The sequence below is a fragment of the Xyrauchen texanus genome, chromosome 1, assembly GCF_025860055.1.
Source record: "Xyrauchen texanus isolate HMW12.3.18 chromosome 1, RBS_HiC_50CHRs, whole genome shotgun sequence".
In the NCBI taxonomy this organism is placed as follows: domain Eukaryota; kingdom Metazoa; phylum Chordata; class Actinopteri; order Cypriniformes; family Catostomidae; genus Xyrauchen; species Xyrauchen texanus.
Window position 1 is genome coordinate 52263236 of NC_068276.1, and position 14228 is coordinate 52277463.

The following is a 14228-nucleotide window of genomic DNA, read 5'->3' on the forward strand; positions in this document are numbered from 1 at the left end:
CATCTCTCACTGCGAAAACGGAAACAGTAATTAGTTGCGATTCATCTCAGGTGGATGTCCTTACCGCTTTCTCTCTCCCCAGATGGGTGCTCAACCACACTTTCACCTCCACAGTCTTGTTTGAAGGGAGGATATTTGACCTAAGTGACAAAGATATTTTTGTATTTAAATCTTGAAAACCAGAACAAACCAATTTTCTTTGTTTTCTACATTTACTAAGTAAATTAATATATTGTAAAAAAAAAAATAATAATAATGTAAGCAAATTTCCATATAGATTTGGACCAATTTTTTCTGTTACCTTAACTTTTCAAGTTAGCTATAAATCCTTAAATTTAAAAAAAAGAAATTGCATATATAAATTAGAGTATTCATCAAAATGATTGATAAAATGAGTAATGTAGAAACTGAATTTTAACATGGAATCAATTGCTTCAGCTCGCCCAAGTGTACATATGCTGTACATTCTTGATTATTGTATTTATTAGTCATATTCATTAAATATTATTTATTTATTTTACATTATTTTAATAATTTAATATGCAGAAAAAGTGGTTTGAATACAACAGTGAGTATTTACAGTACATGTATTATAGGCCAGTTTATCACAACCTTCACAAACTTTTTACAACAAAAAAATTCTATGGCACACCAATATCCAACATAAGCTAACCATCGTCAATATTTTTCCTTTTCAAGAACTTAGTAGCATGTTTACTAATAATGATTGAAATTCGGCTATGCAAAACAACAAACAAGTCACATAGGTAGGCTACGCTGTGTGAGGTCACAGGTGGCAAGAGCGCTAAATGGGTAATGAAAAAAACAAAACATTGGCTTCTTTTCTAATGTGTAGATTTGTTCTTGCAATACCACAACAAATTACAGGTATACAAACTCATGAGGGGCAAAAAAGATAAGACAATCACTGATCCACGAAAATAGTTTCTGAGGACATCTTTTTAAAGAATATGCTAAAAGCACCAATTCAAGCTATTTTATTGATTCAAGTTTATTCTAGTTTAAAATTGTGCAGAATTACCAGCACAATAAAGAGTATTTGGTGAGGCTTGCTTCTGTTTCACAAATTTGTTAAATTTTATTAACTGATTAGTTCAGTGACCCCTTCTGGAAATGTCACTAGGTGGCGACAAACGAGCATCTTATGAGCTATGAGTGTGTCAGTGAATCATTTTGAGTCGTTCATGACCGAAATCTAACAAGAGACTTTATAGTGTTTAAGCATTAAAAGAACAAAGCAGATCTGCAGTCTTCCTTCAGTCTGAGCATTACTTTTCATCCAAAAAGACTACAATAATAGTCTAATAATAGCGATTTTCAATAACACCCTTACCTTCTCCTTTATTAAGACTTGCATGGCTACAAATCTACTGACTTCAGTAGAAGAATTATGAACACAAAGCAGATCTACGGTATCATTTTCCAGCAGTAGCCCATTTAAACTGCTGAGCATGGCTTTTATCAGAAATACCACAATAATAGACAATTAATACTTATTTTGAGTGTCACTTCATAGACTTCAATGTTTTCTGCAGCACTGCCACGAGTCATGTGAAAGGGACAAAAGTGACCGATTATGGTTTCAAAATGGCGAATTTCTATGAAAGGTGAAGAGTTTGGATCCCTGAAATTATTGTTATTTTTTTCATGCATTTATTTATTTTGTGGAATTTGATCATTTTCCACGGTACACCTGACTAGTGGTTGGGAAACACTATAGATTACAGTTATTCACACTATAGATAACATACTATGAATGTTAAAAGTACAACTAAAAGCAGAAGAATTGCTAACACCAATTTTCTCTCAAATCAATACAAGCATTGAATGAAAAGTGAGGAAAAAAATTATGAGCCTTAGGGGAGGCATATTAATTGCAGCTTCACCTAGAATGGGTGACAGCGAGGAAAAACAATACAGTTAACAACAAGTAAACAAGTAAAAAATATCATGTTTCAAGCTGTATGTTTGCTTAAAAAATTATTCAGTTGCTAAGCTATGAATTTATATACTGATGTACACTTGCCCCATCTGTTTGAATGTAGCTTACCTAATGGACTGTGACTTTTCAGGACATTTCCTTCTCTAGATGGCATCGGTTCTGTAATTGAGAAAAAGAACGAGACATTTAAGTCTTTAATCATATCACAATAATGGCATTTACCCATTACTTAAAGGGATAGTTCCCCTAAAATGAAAATTCTGTCATTTGTTTGACTTTCTCTTATCTGTGGAAAATAAAATTAGACATTTGGCAGAATATTAGCTTCGGTCACCATTCACTTTCATTGTGTAAGGCTGGCACCAGGATGTCTACACCCAAAAGGCACCATTTCCAGGTAAAAGTCAAAGAACTCTGCGAGAACCAACGTCATCAACTCTCACACAGATGAGCATCTCCACCTACTTCTTATCTCCCTGCTTGCAGGTGTACCTGTACACCTGCTTGCATCCCCCTACCTGATAAGGACCATAAAATGCAAATCTCACATCTGCTCTCTCTCTCTCACCTCAGGTCACTTTAAGGACACCAATAAGTTATGACTTATCCTGTTCTGTAATTTAAAATAAGTTCTGATCATACATGTTTGGTATCATTCAAGAGGTCTCAGAGCAACTGGTAAAACGGTCTCATTCCCATTCAGCAAAGTCAAATCACAAGTAAGATTTAAGAACTTAAATACTGTATTCTATCCGGGGCATGCCCCTCCCAAGTCTCTCAAAGGGAACAGATGCTGTATGCAGATTAGGTGCATTCTTTGTAAACGTCAAACAACCTACTCAATCACAAGTTTCAAAGGTCTGCTTACAACTTCCTAAATTGTAAACCAAATCCTAAATAACATCAAACATACACATCTGAAATAACAATAGAATCGTTTGGTACTTAAGGATGGATGGCAGAGGAGCTTGGGGTCTCTGTAGCAAGAAGACCCACACAGAAAACATTGTGTAACGTTTTTGTAATCTACCAGGTATGCAATTTGAATTTCTTATGTTTGTTAAATGTTTGAATGGAATGCAACTTTCATTTATATTATTATGCTTGGTTCACTGAATGTATTACTATTACCTGGTTAAATAAATTGTTATTATGATTCATTCTGAAGGACTGTTTTCTAGTATATTTCTTATTAACTCCAAATCTATGGACAAAGTTGGCTTAACAAAGCTGCTCCAGAAGTAACCCATTAGTTAAGTATGTGCTAAAAGGCTAAATGGCAAACCGAGAATCTATAATAGAACTTAGCCAAGTAGAATTAAACAGGAATACTAAGAGTAGGACCGAGAATCTGTAAAACACAACTTTATTGACTGGGACTAAATTGTGAGTCGAGAATCTATACTGAATTTAGCCAAATTCACGAGTTTGTTTGCCCATATAATCTTTAAGCTATTAAGGTTAAACTTATTTGGCTTGCTGTCCATGGAGGAAGGCTCAATGAAGCAGCTTTAACTTAAGAGAGAATTACTAAAAATAATAAGATACAAAATTAAATTCAGAGCATAGATACATCAACAAGGTTTTTCATAATTGGAGTCAGATTAAATAAATGGAACTCAAATCAAATAATCCAAAATATTTACAGCATTTTAAAAAACAGTGATGAGCAGGTAACTTCAGCCACACTATTGGATGCTGCCATTGGATCAATAAGTGAACCTTACAAATGTAGGTGGAAAAGATGCAATGAAAGCGAATGCGAAAGTCTAACATTATACCAAACATCTCTTTTTGTGTTCCAAGTCAACTTGACAAGAACATGTTTTTAAATTTAACAGATTTTTAATTTTTGGGAGAAATATGCCTTTAAAATAGGTTGATTATACACTCAGTGACCATGCTATTAGGTACACCTGTACACCTGCTTGTTGATGCCAATCATCTGGCAGCAACTAAATGCATAAAATCACAAAGACATAGTCAAGAGTTGAAATTGCTGCTCAGACCAAACATCAGAATGGGTAGAAAATCAGATTTATGTGACTTTGACCAACGATTGTTGGTGCCAGATGGGCTGGTTTGAGTATTTCTGCAACTGCTGATCTCCTGGGAATTTTGTGCACAACAGTCTCTAGAATGTATATAGAATGGTGCGGAAAAAAAAAATCAAGCGAGCGGCAGTTCTGTAGGCGAAAACGGCTTGTTAATGAGAGAGGTCAGAGGAGAATGGCCATAGTGGTCTAAGCTGACAGGAAGGTGACAGTAACCCAAATAACCATATGTTATAACAGAGCTTTGCAGAAAATAATTTCTGAACATATAACAATTCGAACATTGAGGCGGATGGGCTACAGCAGCAGAAGACCCCTCTGAGTACCATTACTGTCAGCTAATAACAGGAAACTGAGGATGATGTGGGCACAGGCTCACCAAAACTGGACAGTAGTTGAATGGGAACATCGCCTAGACTGACGAATCTCGATTTCTTCTGCGACAAGCAGATGGTTGGGTCAGAATGTGTCGTAAACAACAGGAATCCATGGATGCATCCTCCCTTGTGTCAACGGATCATGCTGGAAGTGGTGGTGTTATGGTGTGGGGAATGTTTTCTTGGCACACATTAAGTACCTGAATACCTGTTGAGCATCGTTTAAATACCACAGCCTTCCTGAGTATTGTTGCTGACCATGTGCATCCCTTCATCACCAAGGTCTACCCATCTTCTAATGGCTACTTCCAGCAGGATAACGCACCATGCCACAAAGCACACTTCATCTCAAACTGGTTCCAGGAACATGACAATGGGTTCAGTGTACTCCAATGGCCTCCATGGTCACCAGATTATAAAGTGGTCACTGAGTGTATGTTTGTGCAACTGGTTATAACAAGTAAACAATATATTCAACAAAAGTTATACCTCTGACTGAGACCATCACTGTGCTGAGGGCCAATCCCTGTGAGTCTAAAACTTTATATATGCCGGCACTGCTGGCCGTAACCCTCTTGAGGATCAACCTGTCATCACTCTCTCTCAGATGTTTCCTGTTTGTGACTCCACCTCTTTTCCACAGGACTGTCCAACTGGTGTCATTACAGTTCTGAAAAATTACTTGTTGGGCTTGATGTGTGAACAGGTCCAGGATCAGCTGTTCCCCAATTTCCACAGACTTGAAGCTCTTGTGATCTACAGTGGCAAGAGAGAAGTGGGCAGATGGCTGTAGAGGGGTGAAACCATTACACTGATTTAGACAATAGTAACATATAAGTAAAAGAAGCACTCAGTTTTTTTCCTTATTAAAAGGGTTTGTACAAAAGAAATGAATAATACAGTAATTTTGATAAATATGTTTAAATCAATGTACAATTGAAGACTGCAGTAATCTAAATTGTCTACTGAGGCGGGAGTTTGTCTACAGAGGAACGCTGTGTCCTGACAGCATTTAAAATAATCTGTCAATTTTGTTTTTCAAATCTGTAAATGATGGAGAATATTCTGTTAACAACCCCTGACTGTGATGTCATACTATGGTCAAAATTTGCATCTGATTGCCACCACAACACCACTTCAATGTCTGATTTATCTTTTCACCTCCATTGCCGCACCCAGTAGTGGTTAGAGGACAAGGAGAGAGTAGGTCATTGAAGAGTAGAGAGCCATTCATAACAGTGGGTGTTTACTGTCAAGTCTTAAAGGAGAAGCAGTACCAAAACTGTGCATTTTTGACAGAGGGTCAGAATGGAAAATGAAAATGTACTAAGTGAACCTCAAGGAGCATATTAAAATAATAAAAAAAGGCATGTTAATGCAGAATGTTAGTGTCAGTGACCATTCACTTTCATGCAAAATTATATAATTAAAGTAAATGGTGACTGAAGCTAACATACTTCCAAATAAGTCCTTTTGTGTTCAGCAAAAGAATGAAAGACATCTGGTTTGGAACAATATGAGGCTGAGTATATGATGGCAGCATATTTATTTCTGGGTGAAGTACCCCTTTACAGGAGATACAAAGACTTTTTGGTGTTGATCGTTATAATTTGCAGAACTCTTTGCCCTTACCAATAACTGCAAGTTGGACACTCTGAATAAAAATTCGACTCTTGACACTTGATTCATCGACCACCAGGTAACTCTCGTAAATGCCTGCATCGCTGAACTGGACATCCTGCAGGAACAGAGAGCAGTTTCCCTCAGGAGCATCACCTCTGGGACATCCACACGGCCCTTATAAGCCTCCCCCTGAAACAGCTTCTCTCCCATTCGCTCAAACACTGAATCATGAATGGTCTGCCATTGAATGTAAGGTGAATAAGAGGACTCCAGGTGGGATGTCACAGTGCATGGCAGGACAGCTGGGAGACCCACTTTTGAGGAGGTGTAGATCACAGACGAGAGGGGAGAAGAGCCTATGGGGGGGAAATAAGAATAATTTAAAATAAAATAAATATATGTATATCAATAATGTCATATTCTTGTCCAGGTCTACTTACCAACACAAATACCATGGCATAGTATGAGATATACCGAGATCCTGAAAAGAGATGTTCATTATTAGTGTCACATGACATCCCCATGCTAAAACCACAGCTAAAGTATAGGCTTTGTTAGGGAGAGGCTGAGGTCATTTCTATTGAACTGGTTAAGTTTCTGATTCCAGATGAGTTGATGCTGCTTGGTGAAATGAAAATACTCTTTCTAGCAGCTGACTCATGATAAGTCCAAGAAGTCCTCTGTCTGAATGCAATTGACATGTAACAAGGATGAATCTTGGTATTTGGTGCATATTGCAAAATGATGATTGTTTGCAATTGCATGATTGTTGTAATGCCAGCTAAAAACAACAACAACAAATAGTCTATGGTTGGCTGATTTTAGCTGGCAGCCCAGCCTGGTCATAGCAGGTCAGGCTTTTAGATGGGGTTTGAACACCTTTTAACTGGTCTCCCAGCCTGACCAGATCAAATGTTTTCAAAACCCCTCTAAAACTAGCCAACTGACCAGTTTGAACAGCCCCTTACCTGGCTACTGTAGGCTACTTAATGTCCATATAGCAGTTAATTTATACTACAGCTTGAAGTTAAACGTGTAGGGTTAACTACAAACACTATATGTACAGTAGCTTTAAGTATTTTCAGAAAATTTCCAATTGACATAAAAAAAATTATGTTGGAAACAAATAAGTAGAAAGAATATAACTGAAAATTCTTCATTACATCAACTAACCCTTTCTCTAGCTATTTATATTAAAGGCATTCTTACCAGTAAATCTTGTCCATTTCGCATTTGTGTTGTTTCCCCTTTCTCTCAAGGTGTATGACTGAAAACTGATCAACAGTGCAATAATATCTACCGTCTCTTCTTTTCTCATAAACGAAACTTATCATAGCTATCGTTTTCCTGAGCAACCACTGCAAGGCGCCATTGTTTCTGTTTCAAGAGGTGCTCGCTGCTCGCTGCTCGCTCCTCTCTCTCTCTCTCTCTCTCTCTCTCTCGCTCTCTCTCTCTCTCTCTCTATATATATATATATAAAGCAGCGTCAAGAGAATAGGCTATTTTTCTTAATGGTATTCTTTCCATTAGTTTCGTTCAAATACATTAGAACAACTTCTTGAATTCTCTAGTCACCAGACAATGCACCATTAGATGGACCTTTTTAGTTTTGTTTCTCTGAATAGCGTCAGAATAACGCCCCGTTGGTCAGCGGGTAATTTTGGACATGAGTAATGAGTAAGGGGATAAAGTTTATCTTCCGCAAACTTCTCAAGGGTGAGAACAAGGTCACAAATGCCCCCACCCCCTTGGTTAATACTTGTGACACCATCATATTTTCCTCATGGGAACATAGATCTCACCGCATGATGATAAAAACACACACACACACCCGTCAGGGGTGTGTCAAAACAAAACTGATGCTAGAGGAGGAATTGAAAGTGAACCTGTTACTCTGTAATTTGATAGCCTATCCCTAATCGATCTTTGGTGATTATACATTTATACCGTTCGTGCCATTGAAGAGACGGTGAGTTTATCCCTTGCAGCCTCGTTGTCATTCCCATTGAAAATGTAAGATGGCGCTAACGTGAATAAGGTACATTAGGGTTGCCCTTTAAATGCCTTTTTGTTTTTATAGTAGAACTTTTGTCCATATTTTGCACAACGTAAGCTTCACTGGTCTTAACATCTTTAACAGGGCAATTAAAATGTCACAGCAGATGATACAACTTTGTTGTATCAAGTCATACCAGCTTTATGCAATTAAATCTTTTTCTAGCGCTTCCAAGCTTAAATTAAATGTATCTAAATGTGAAATAATTTGTCTGCGAAACCACAGAAACCCATATCAACAGTAAACCAGTTAAAAATGATGTGAAGTATTTGGGAATTCATATAAAAAATTTGATTATCAGACCAAATTTAAATGTCTCATCTGGACTGCTTAAAACTAGAAGTATACTTAACAACTAACTTCAAAGAGATCTGTCCATTTAGGGAGAGCCTTTTACAGAGGCGTTTCCAGCATTGAAGGACATCCGGGGCTTAGCCCAGACTATTTTAGTTTCACACTAGCAACCACTTCCCTGTAGTCCAAAGCTGGTGAGAGGGTATTCTTTGAGTTTTGCTCTGGCTGGGCCCGTTTCTACAGTTCCTAAATCTTCCACTCTAGTACTATCCTCAACTAACTCACCCTCTCTCCTCCCTGAATCATCTGTGATGCAAAAGAACAGATACAGCACATAACTTATTGCAAATCAGCTTCACACAACTAATTCATCAAGTGCTACATATGTCAAATTGTAGACCAAAACCATTGAAGAAAATGTATTGGGAAGAGCAGATCAGTGGGATTGCCCTAAGATCTATCATGATTCTTGAATTTTCATGTACATTACCATAAAGTCATCACAAAAGAGTTATATTATATTGAGTAAAGTGAAGTAAAAATTTTTTTTTTATATAAATCATTTTAATAAATAATCTTTTTGACATAAATAGTCAAAATGATGTATAAGAACCTAAATTAAAGCAATACATGAATGAATTTAGTCTAAGTTCATTGACACACCATGGCATCAAACTGTATATAATTCTCCATGTTCATCTGTCAAAATCCTTTCATTAGGATCATTGGAATAAACAATGTTTCACTTTTAACTTTCTCTAAAGTAAAGTGACTGATTAATTGTTACCAGTTTCCATGCCTGATTCTGGCACAGCTGCTGCTGCTGCTCCTCAGTCTGTAGCTCATCTTTGCTACACTCTACAAAACCATTTAATCAAATCAAAGTGTATATTTCCTACAAACTAATATCACAAAACATGTCATGCATACATTTTATGTTAATGCTTATTGGTTATCCTTAGAGAAAACAACACCTGATAAATAAGGAAAGTATGCTCCACACGGGACTCGAACCAACATCTCCAACATGGGGGGCGGGTGCGCTTACAAGGAAGCTAGAGACTACAACATGTACGGATAATCAGTAGTGCACCTGTTCAGGTTTAGCCTACTGTTGGTGAAAGTTAGTCAGATGATGATCTTCAGACTTTAAGGACAAAAATAAATGTGAATTCTTACCCACTGACTTCTTTCAGTAAATTTGTGTTACTGATAATGGATCTCACTCCTCCCTGCCCTCCTTCACATGCACTCCAAGAAAGTGAATGTGGGAGAAGAAGAAACAACTGTGGCTGTCTGACAGGTCAGCCAAATCTTCTGTAATACAATTTGGCTACTCAACCTGTGTTTCCCAACTACTGTGCTGTGAAACATTGTCTGGTGTGCCATGGAAAAAATATCAAATTCCTCAAACTTTTTTCTGGTATTTTAGTGAAGGCATAGAGATGGTAGTTCAGTATATTTTCCATTACAAAGTATTATATGCAACCAGTTTAAATATTTTGAAAAATCATAACATTATTGTTCTAACAAACTCCACTGTCAAACACAACTCCTCACATGGCCACAAAATGTGTGTGTGTGTGTGTGTGTGTCCTTTTGGTTCATTATTAAATTATCATTTATATTGTTAAGCCGGTTCTGGCCTCCTCCATTCCCTTTGACCAAAACCCGGGAAGGAGGAGGGATGTGCCGTAGAATCCTCGCCACTACCATCCACCCCAACGGAGCGGCCGCTTGACCAGAGTGGAGGAACAGTTGCTGACCACAAGGGGAGGAGAAGCAGACCCTCCTAACCGACCGCCTGGTGTGGTCAGATGCGGAGGAGACTGCCGACTGCGAGCAAGGAGGGGCTCCTGGCCGAACGCCTGGAGCGGGAGGACCGCTGCCAGAGGCAGAGGAGACCCCTGCCATCCACCGGAAACCGGCAGGGCGTTCCGTCCTCCAGGGTCCGGAGGACTGCCTCCGATCCTCCCGGGGAGGCTCGGCTGTCGTCAGCTAGAGGGTGGAGGAGTGGCAGACGACCAAGCCATGGTGTATCTGGGAACCGGTGAGTAAATGTATTTATTTTTTCCTTCTCTCTCCTCTCTCTCTCTCTCTCTCTCTCTCCTGCTGTCTCTCTGCATTGGCCTTTTCCCTCTCTTTTTAAAATGTGTGTTTTAATTTGGTACATCGCTGTTACGGCGTGTAAATACTGCATTTTTTTCCCCTCCCCTTGTCCCCTCACTCATCCAAGGAAAGAGGTGATTCTGCACACCCGGGCCCCTAATCAGGCTAATCAAGCCTCCGAGAGGGATAAAGGCCGACCGGAGACAGCAGTGCGACAGAGAGAGAGAGAGATATGGGCAGCTGTCCGACACCTGTGTGTGTGTGTGTTTGTCTTTTTGATTAAGTTCATTATTAAATTATCATTTATTTGGTCAAGACGGTTCTCGCCTCCTCCTTTTCCTCTTTTACATTGTACAAACAGGTGTATTGTTTTACTCAAAGACTAAACGCTGTTTATTTGTACACAGCATAGTTACAGATGTTATGAACAGATGTGGCTTTCGTTTCACGTTTCTCTCATGAATCATAAAAAGAATATGAGAAACTGTTACATACAATTACTAAAAGCAAATTCTCCTGTTCTAAACAAGTCCGATAAACACCGTGATACGATGTGTAGCTTCTGAGATACTGTAATCTTCATGGAGCGCGTTTGACATCTGATCCAATGAATGCAGGCCAGGTGGCTGCTCTCGGGTGCTAGTGCCTCCAACCTCTGTCAGTGCGACTTATGTGTTTTATTTCTCTCTGTCAACAACCCGATTTTGACCCGGTGTGAATTTATTTCCAGAAAATACAGTAAATAAATAAATAATTTTTTTGCTGTGCCATTGCATGAATTCATTTGCAAGAACAAATCTACAAATTGGAAAAGACACAAATTTGTTGGTTTTTCATTCTCCAAGTAGCGCTCTTTTTTTTTTCTTCTTTTTTTTTTTTGCCACAACTAAACTGCCCAGTCAACTTAACATATTAAGTTGTCATTCTGTCAACTTGTACTTTAGTTGAATCAAGTGCAATTGTCATCTCAACTCGCTTAGCAAAGTTGCCTGTACAAACAAAGTTTTGCCAGCATGATTTGCAGCATGAATAAATGACGAGGTTAGAGTTGTAGGCTTATTTTATCCTGTTTATTTGCAGATATTATTTGTGATGCTGCTGTTGATGTTTTTGTCATTACTGTTGATTAGTAGTTGTGTGTTGATGTTAAGAGCTTATATCACCATTACTGAGGTTTGGGTGTCATGTGTTGACTTCTAACTTTACAGAGGCAGGCCTGAAAATTCAGTAAACAAAAGAGAAGTGATTTTTACAACACAAAATTTATGTTAATTGAAATGAACTGAAAATTTACAGCTGCATTCAATCAGTTACAAATAAGTTTTAATTTATGAAAAAACATACTCATTTAAGTCAGTTAAACTAAAAAACATGCAAAAGACACTAAATATAACAAGTTGATTCATCCAAAAAGGTTTACAGAGTAGATTTATTTACAAAAACGATATAATAAATACTCTGAAACTAACCGATAATACAAAATCATTTCTTATATGTTATAACTAGATCTTTCCTATGCCATGAATTTCTTTTTAATTAATTCATTTTTTACCTGTTTATTTTATTATTATTTTTGTATTATTTACTCATTTTTAATTTATACATTTACATTTATTCGTTTGCCTGATGCTTTTATCCAAAGCAAGTTCCAAATAAAAACAAGAATAGAACATAAGCGATTCGTCTTAAGGAGACAGCACTAAAAGTGCGGCATTACAAAGTTTCAATTGCATCAGAAAAATACTATTCAAGACAGAGTGCAACAAAAATAATATATATTTACATGTATACACATTTTTTTATTATTATTATGAGTGTATGGTCAAGTGCTCATGGAAAAGATTTGTCTTTAGTAATTTTTTGAAGACAGAGAGGGAATCTGATTCACAGATGGATTTGGCAAGGTCATTCAACCATCGAGGTATAGTGAAGCTAAAATTGTTTTGATGCCTCTTTGTGTTGGTACAACAAGATGCTGCTCATTAGCTATTCGCAGGCTTCTGGTGGGAACAGCTCTTCAGGAATGATTGTAGGTAAGCTGGAGCAGACCCAGTGACTGTTGTGTATGTCCGCTACAGAGCCTTGAACTTGATATGTGCAGCAATCTGCAGCCAGTATAGAGAGAAAAAGAGCGGTGTAACATGTGCTCTCTTTGGTTCATTGAAGACTAGATGTTCTTCTGCATTCTGGATCATTTGCAGAGGCTTAACTGCGCATGCAGGAAGGCTGGATAAAAGGGCATTACAGTAGTCCAGTCTAGATTTGACAAGTGACTGAACATGGAGTTGTATGGCATGTTCAGAGAGGAAGGGTCTTATTTTCTGATGTTGTAGAATGCAAATCTACATGATCAGGGGTTTTTTTTTACATGTGGTCGGTGAAACTGAGATGGCAGTCAATGGATACACCTAGATTTCTGACAGTTTTGGAAGGTGATATTGTAGATGAACTCAGCTGAACAGTGATGTTGTGCTCAACAGAAGGGTTGGCTGGAAAGACAATGAGCTCAGTCTTCACTAGTTTGAGTTGCAGGTGGTTCGAGCAGTCACTGTGGAGTTGTTGAGGTGGAAAGACAAGTAGAGTTATATGCCATCGGCTTAGAAGTGATTAGAGAACTCATGTGCTTGAATGATGGACCCCAGTTTTGTTGTGTATGTAGAGAACCGAAGTGGGGCAAGCACTGAACCCTGAGGTACCCCAGTAAGTAGCTGATGTGAATGGAACACCTCTCCAGGCTACCTTGAAAAAACTACCTGAGAATTAGGACATGAAGCAACCAAGCACAGTTTCTGTGATTCCTGTGAATTTATTTACTCTTCCTTTATGTTATTTATTTGTCTTTGAGACTCTGTACTTTTACATTGTTCAATTTGTATGTCATTATTAATATAAAAAAAGGCCAAACACCTCACCTTGAAAGTAGACGAGAGTATATGGTGCAATCAGGGGAGGAGTGAATTATAAATAAGCATGTGATTATGGGGTGTCCTACATCTCACTTGTGGTAAGATGTTGTGGAGTCATGCAGTTGTCCTTTTTTAAACCAGTATTCAAATAACTGTTCCATGACTATCCTTGATATCAGCGTTGGGGAGTAACAAAATACATGTAACGGCATTAAGTATTTAGAATACAAAATATAAGTAACTGAATTCCACTACAGTTACAATTTAAATAATTGGTATTTAGAATACAAAATATAAGTAACTGAATTCCACTACAGTTACAATTTAAATAACTGGTATTTAGAATACAAAATATAAGTAACTGAATTCCACTACAGTTACAATTTAAATAACTGGTATTTAGAATACAAAATATAAGTAACTGAATTCCACTACAGTTACAATTTAAATTATTGGTATTTAGAATACAGTTACATTCAAAAAGATTTCTGAAGAGATTACTTTGCATTTATTGTCATTTGTTTCATTAAATATTTAGTCCTTTCAGATGGAAAACATTTATACATATAAACAATGTTATCCAAAATGCATTTGAATAGCGGTGAAACACTTTCTTATGATGTGTTACATTCATAAGAGCAGAGAGAGAAGTAAGTTTGAAGTAAGTTTGGAGCAGAAGAAACATAAATAAACCTTGTGTGAATTGTCAGCTTTACGCTAAGCTAAAATGCTATTTCTAGCCATTTTACATGCATATGTTACCAGGCATAATCATATTTTTTATCAAGAAAATTCCCGTTGGATCATAATTTCTTTTTTTCCAATAATACCTTTTACCTATTAGGG

General features: G+C 37.5%; 1 pseudogene; it reads right to left on the reverse strand.

Moving 5' to 3' along the window:
- Positions 1–464: 464 nt before the first annotated feature.
- Positions 465–7468, reverse strand: LOC127650562 (uncharacterized; annotated as a pseudogene).
- Positions 7469–14228: the final 6760 nt, after the last annotated feature.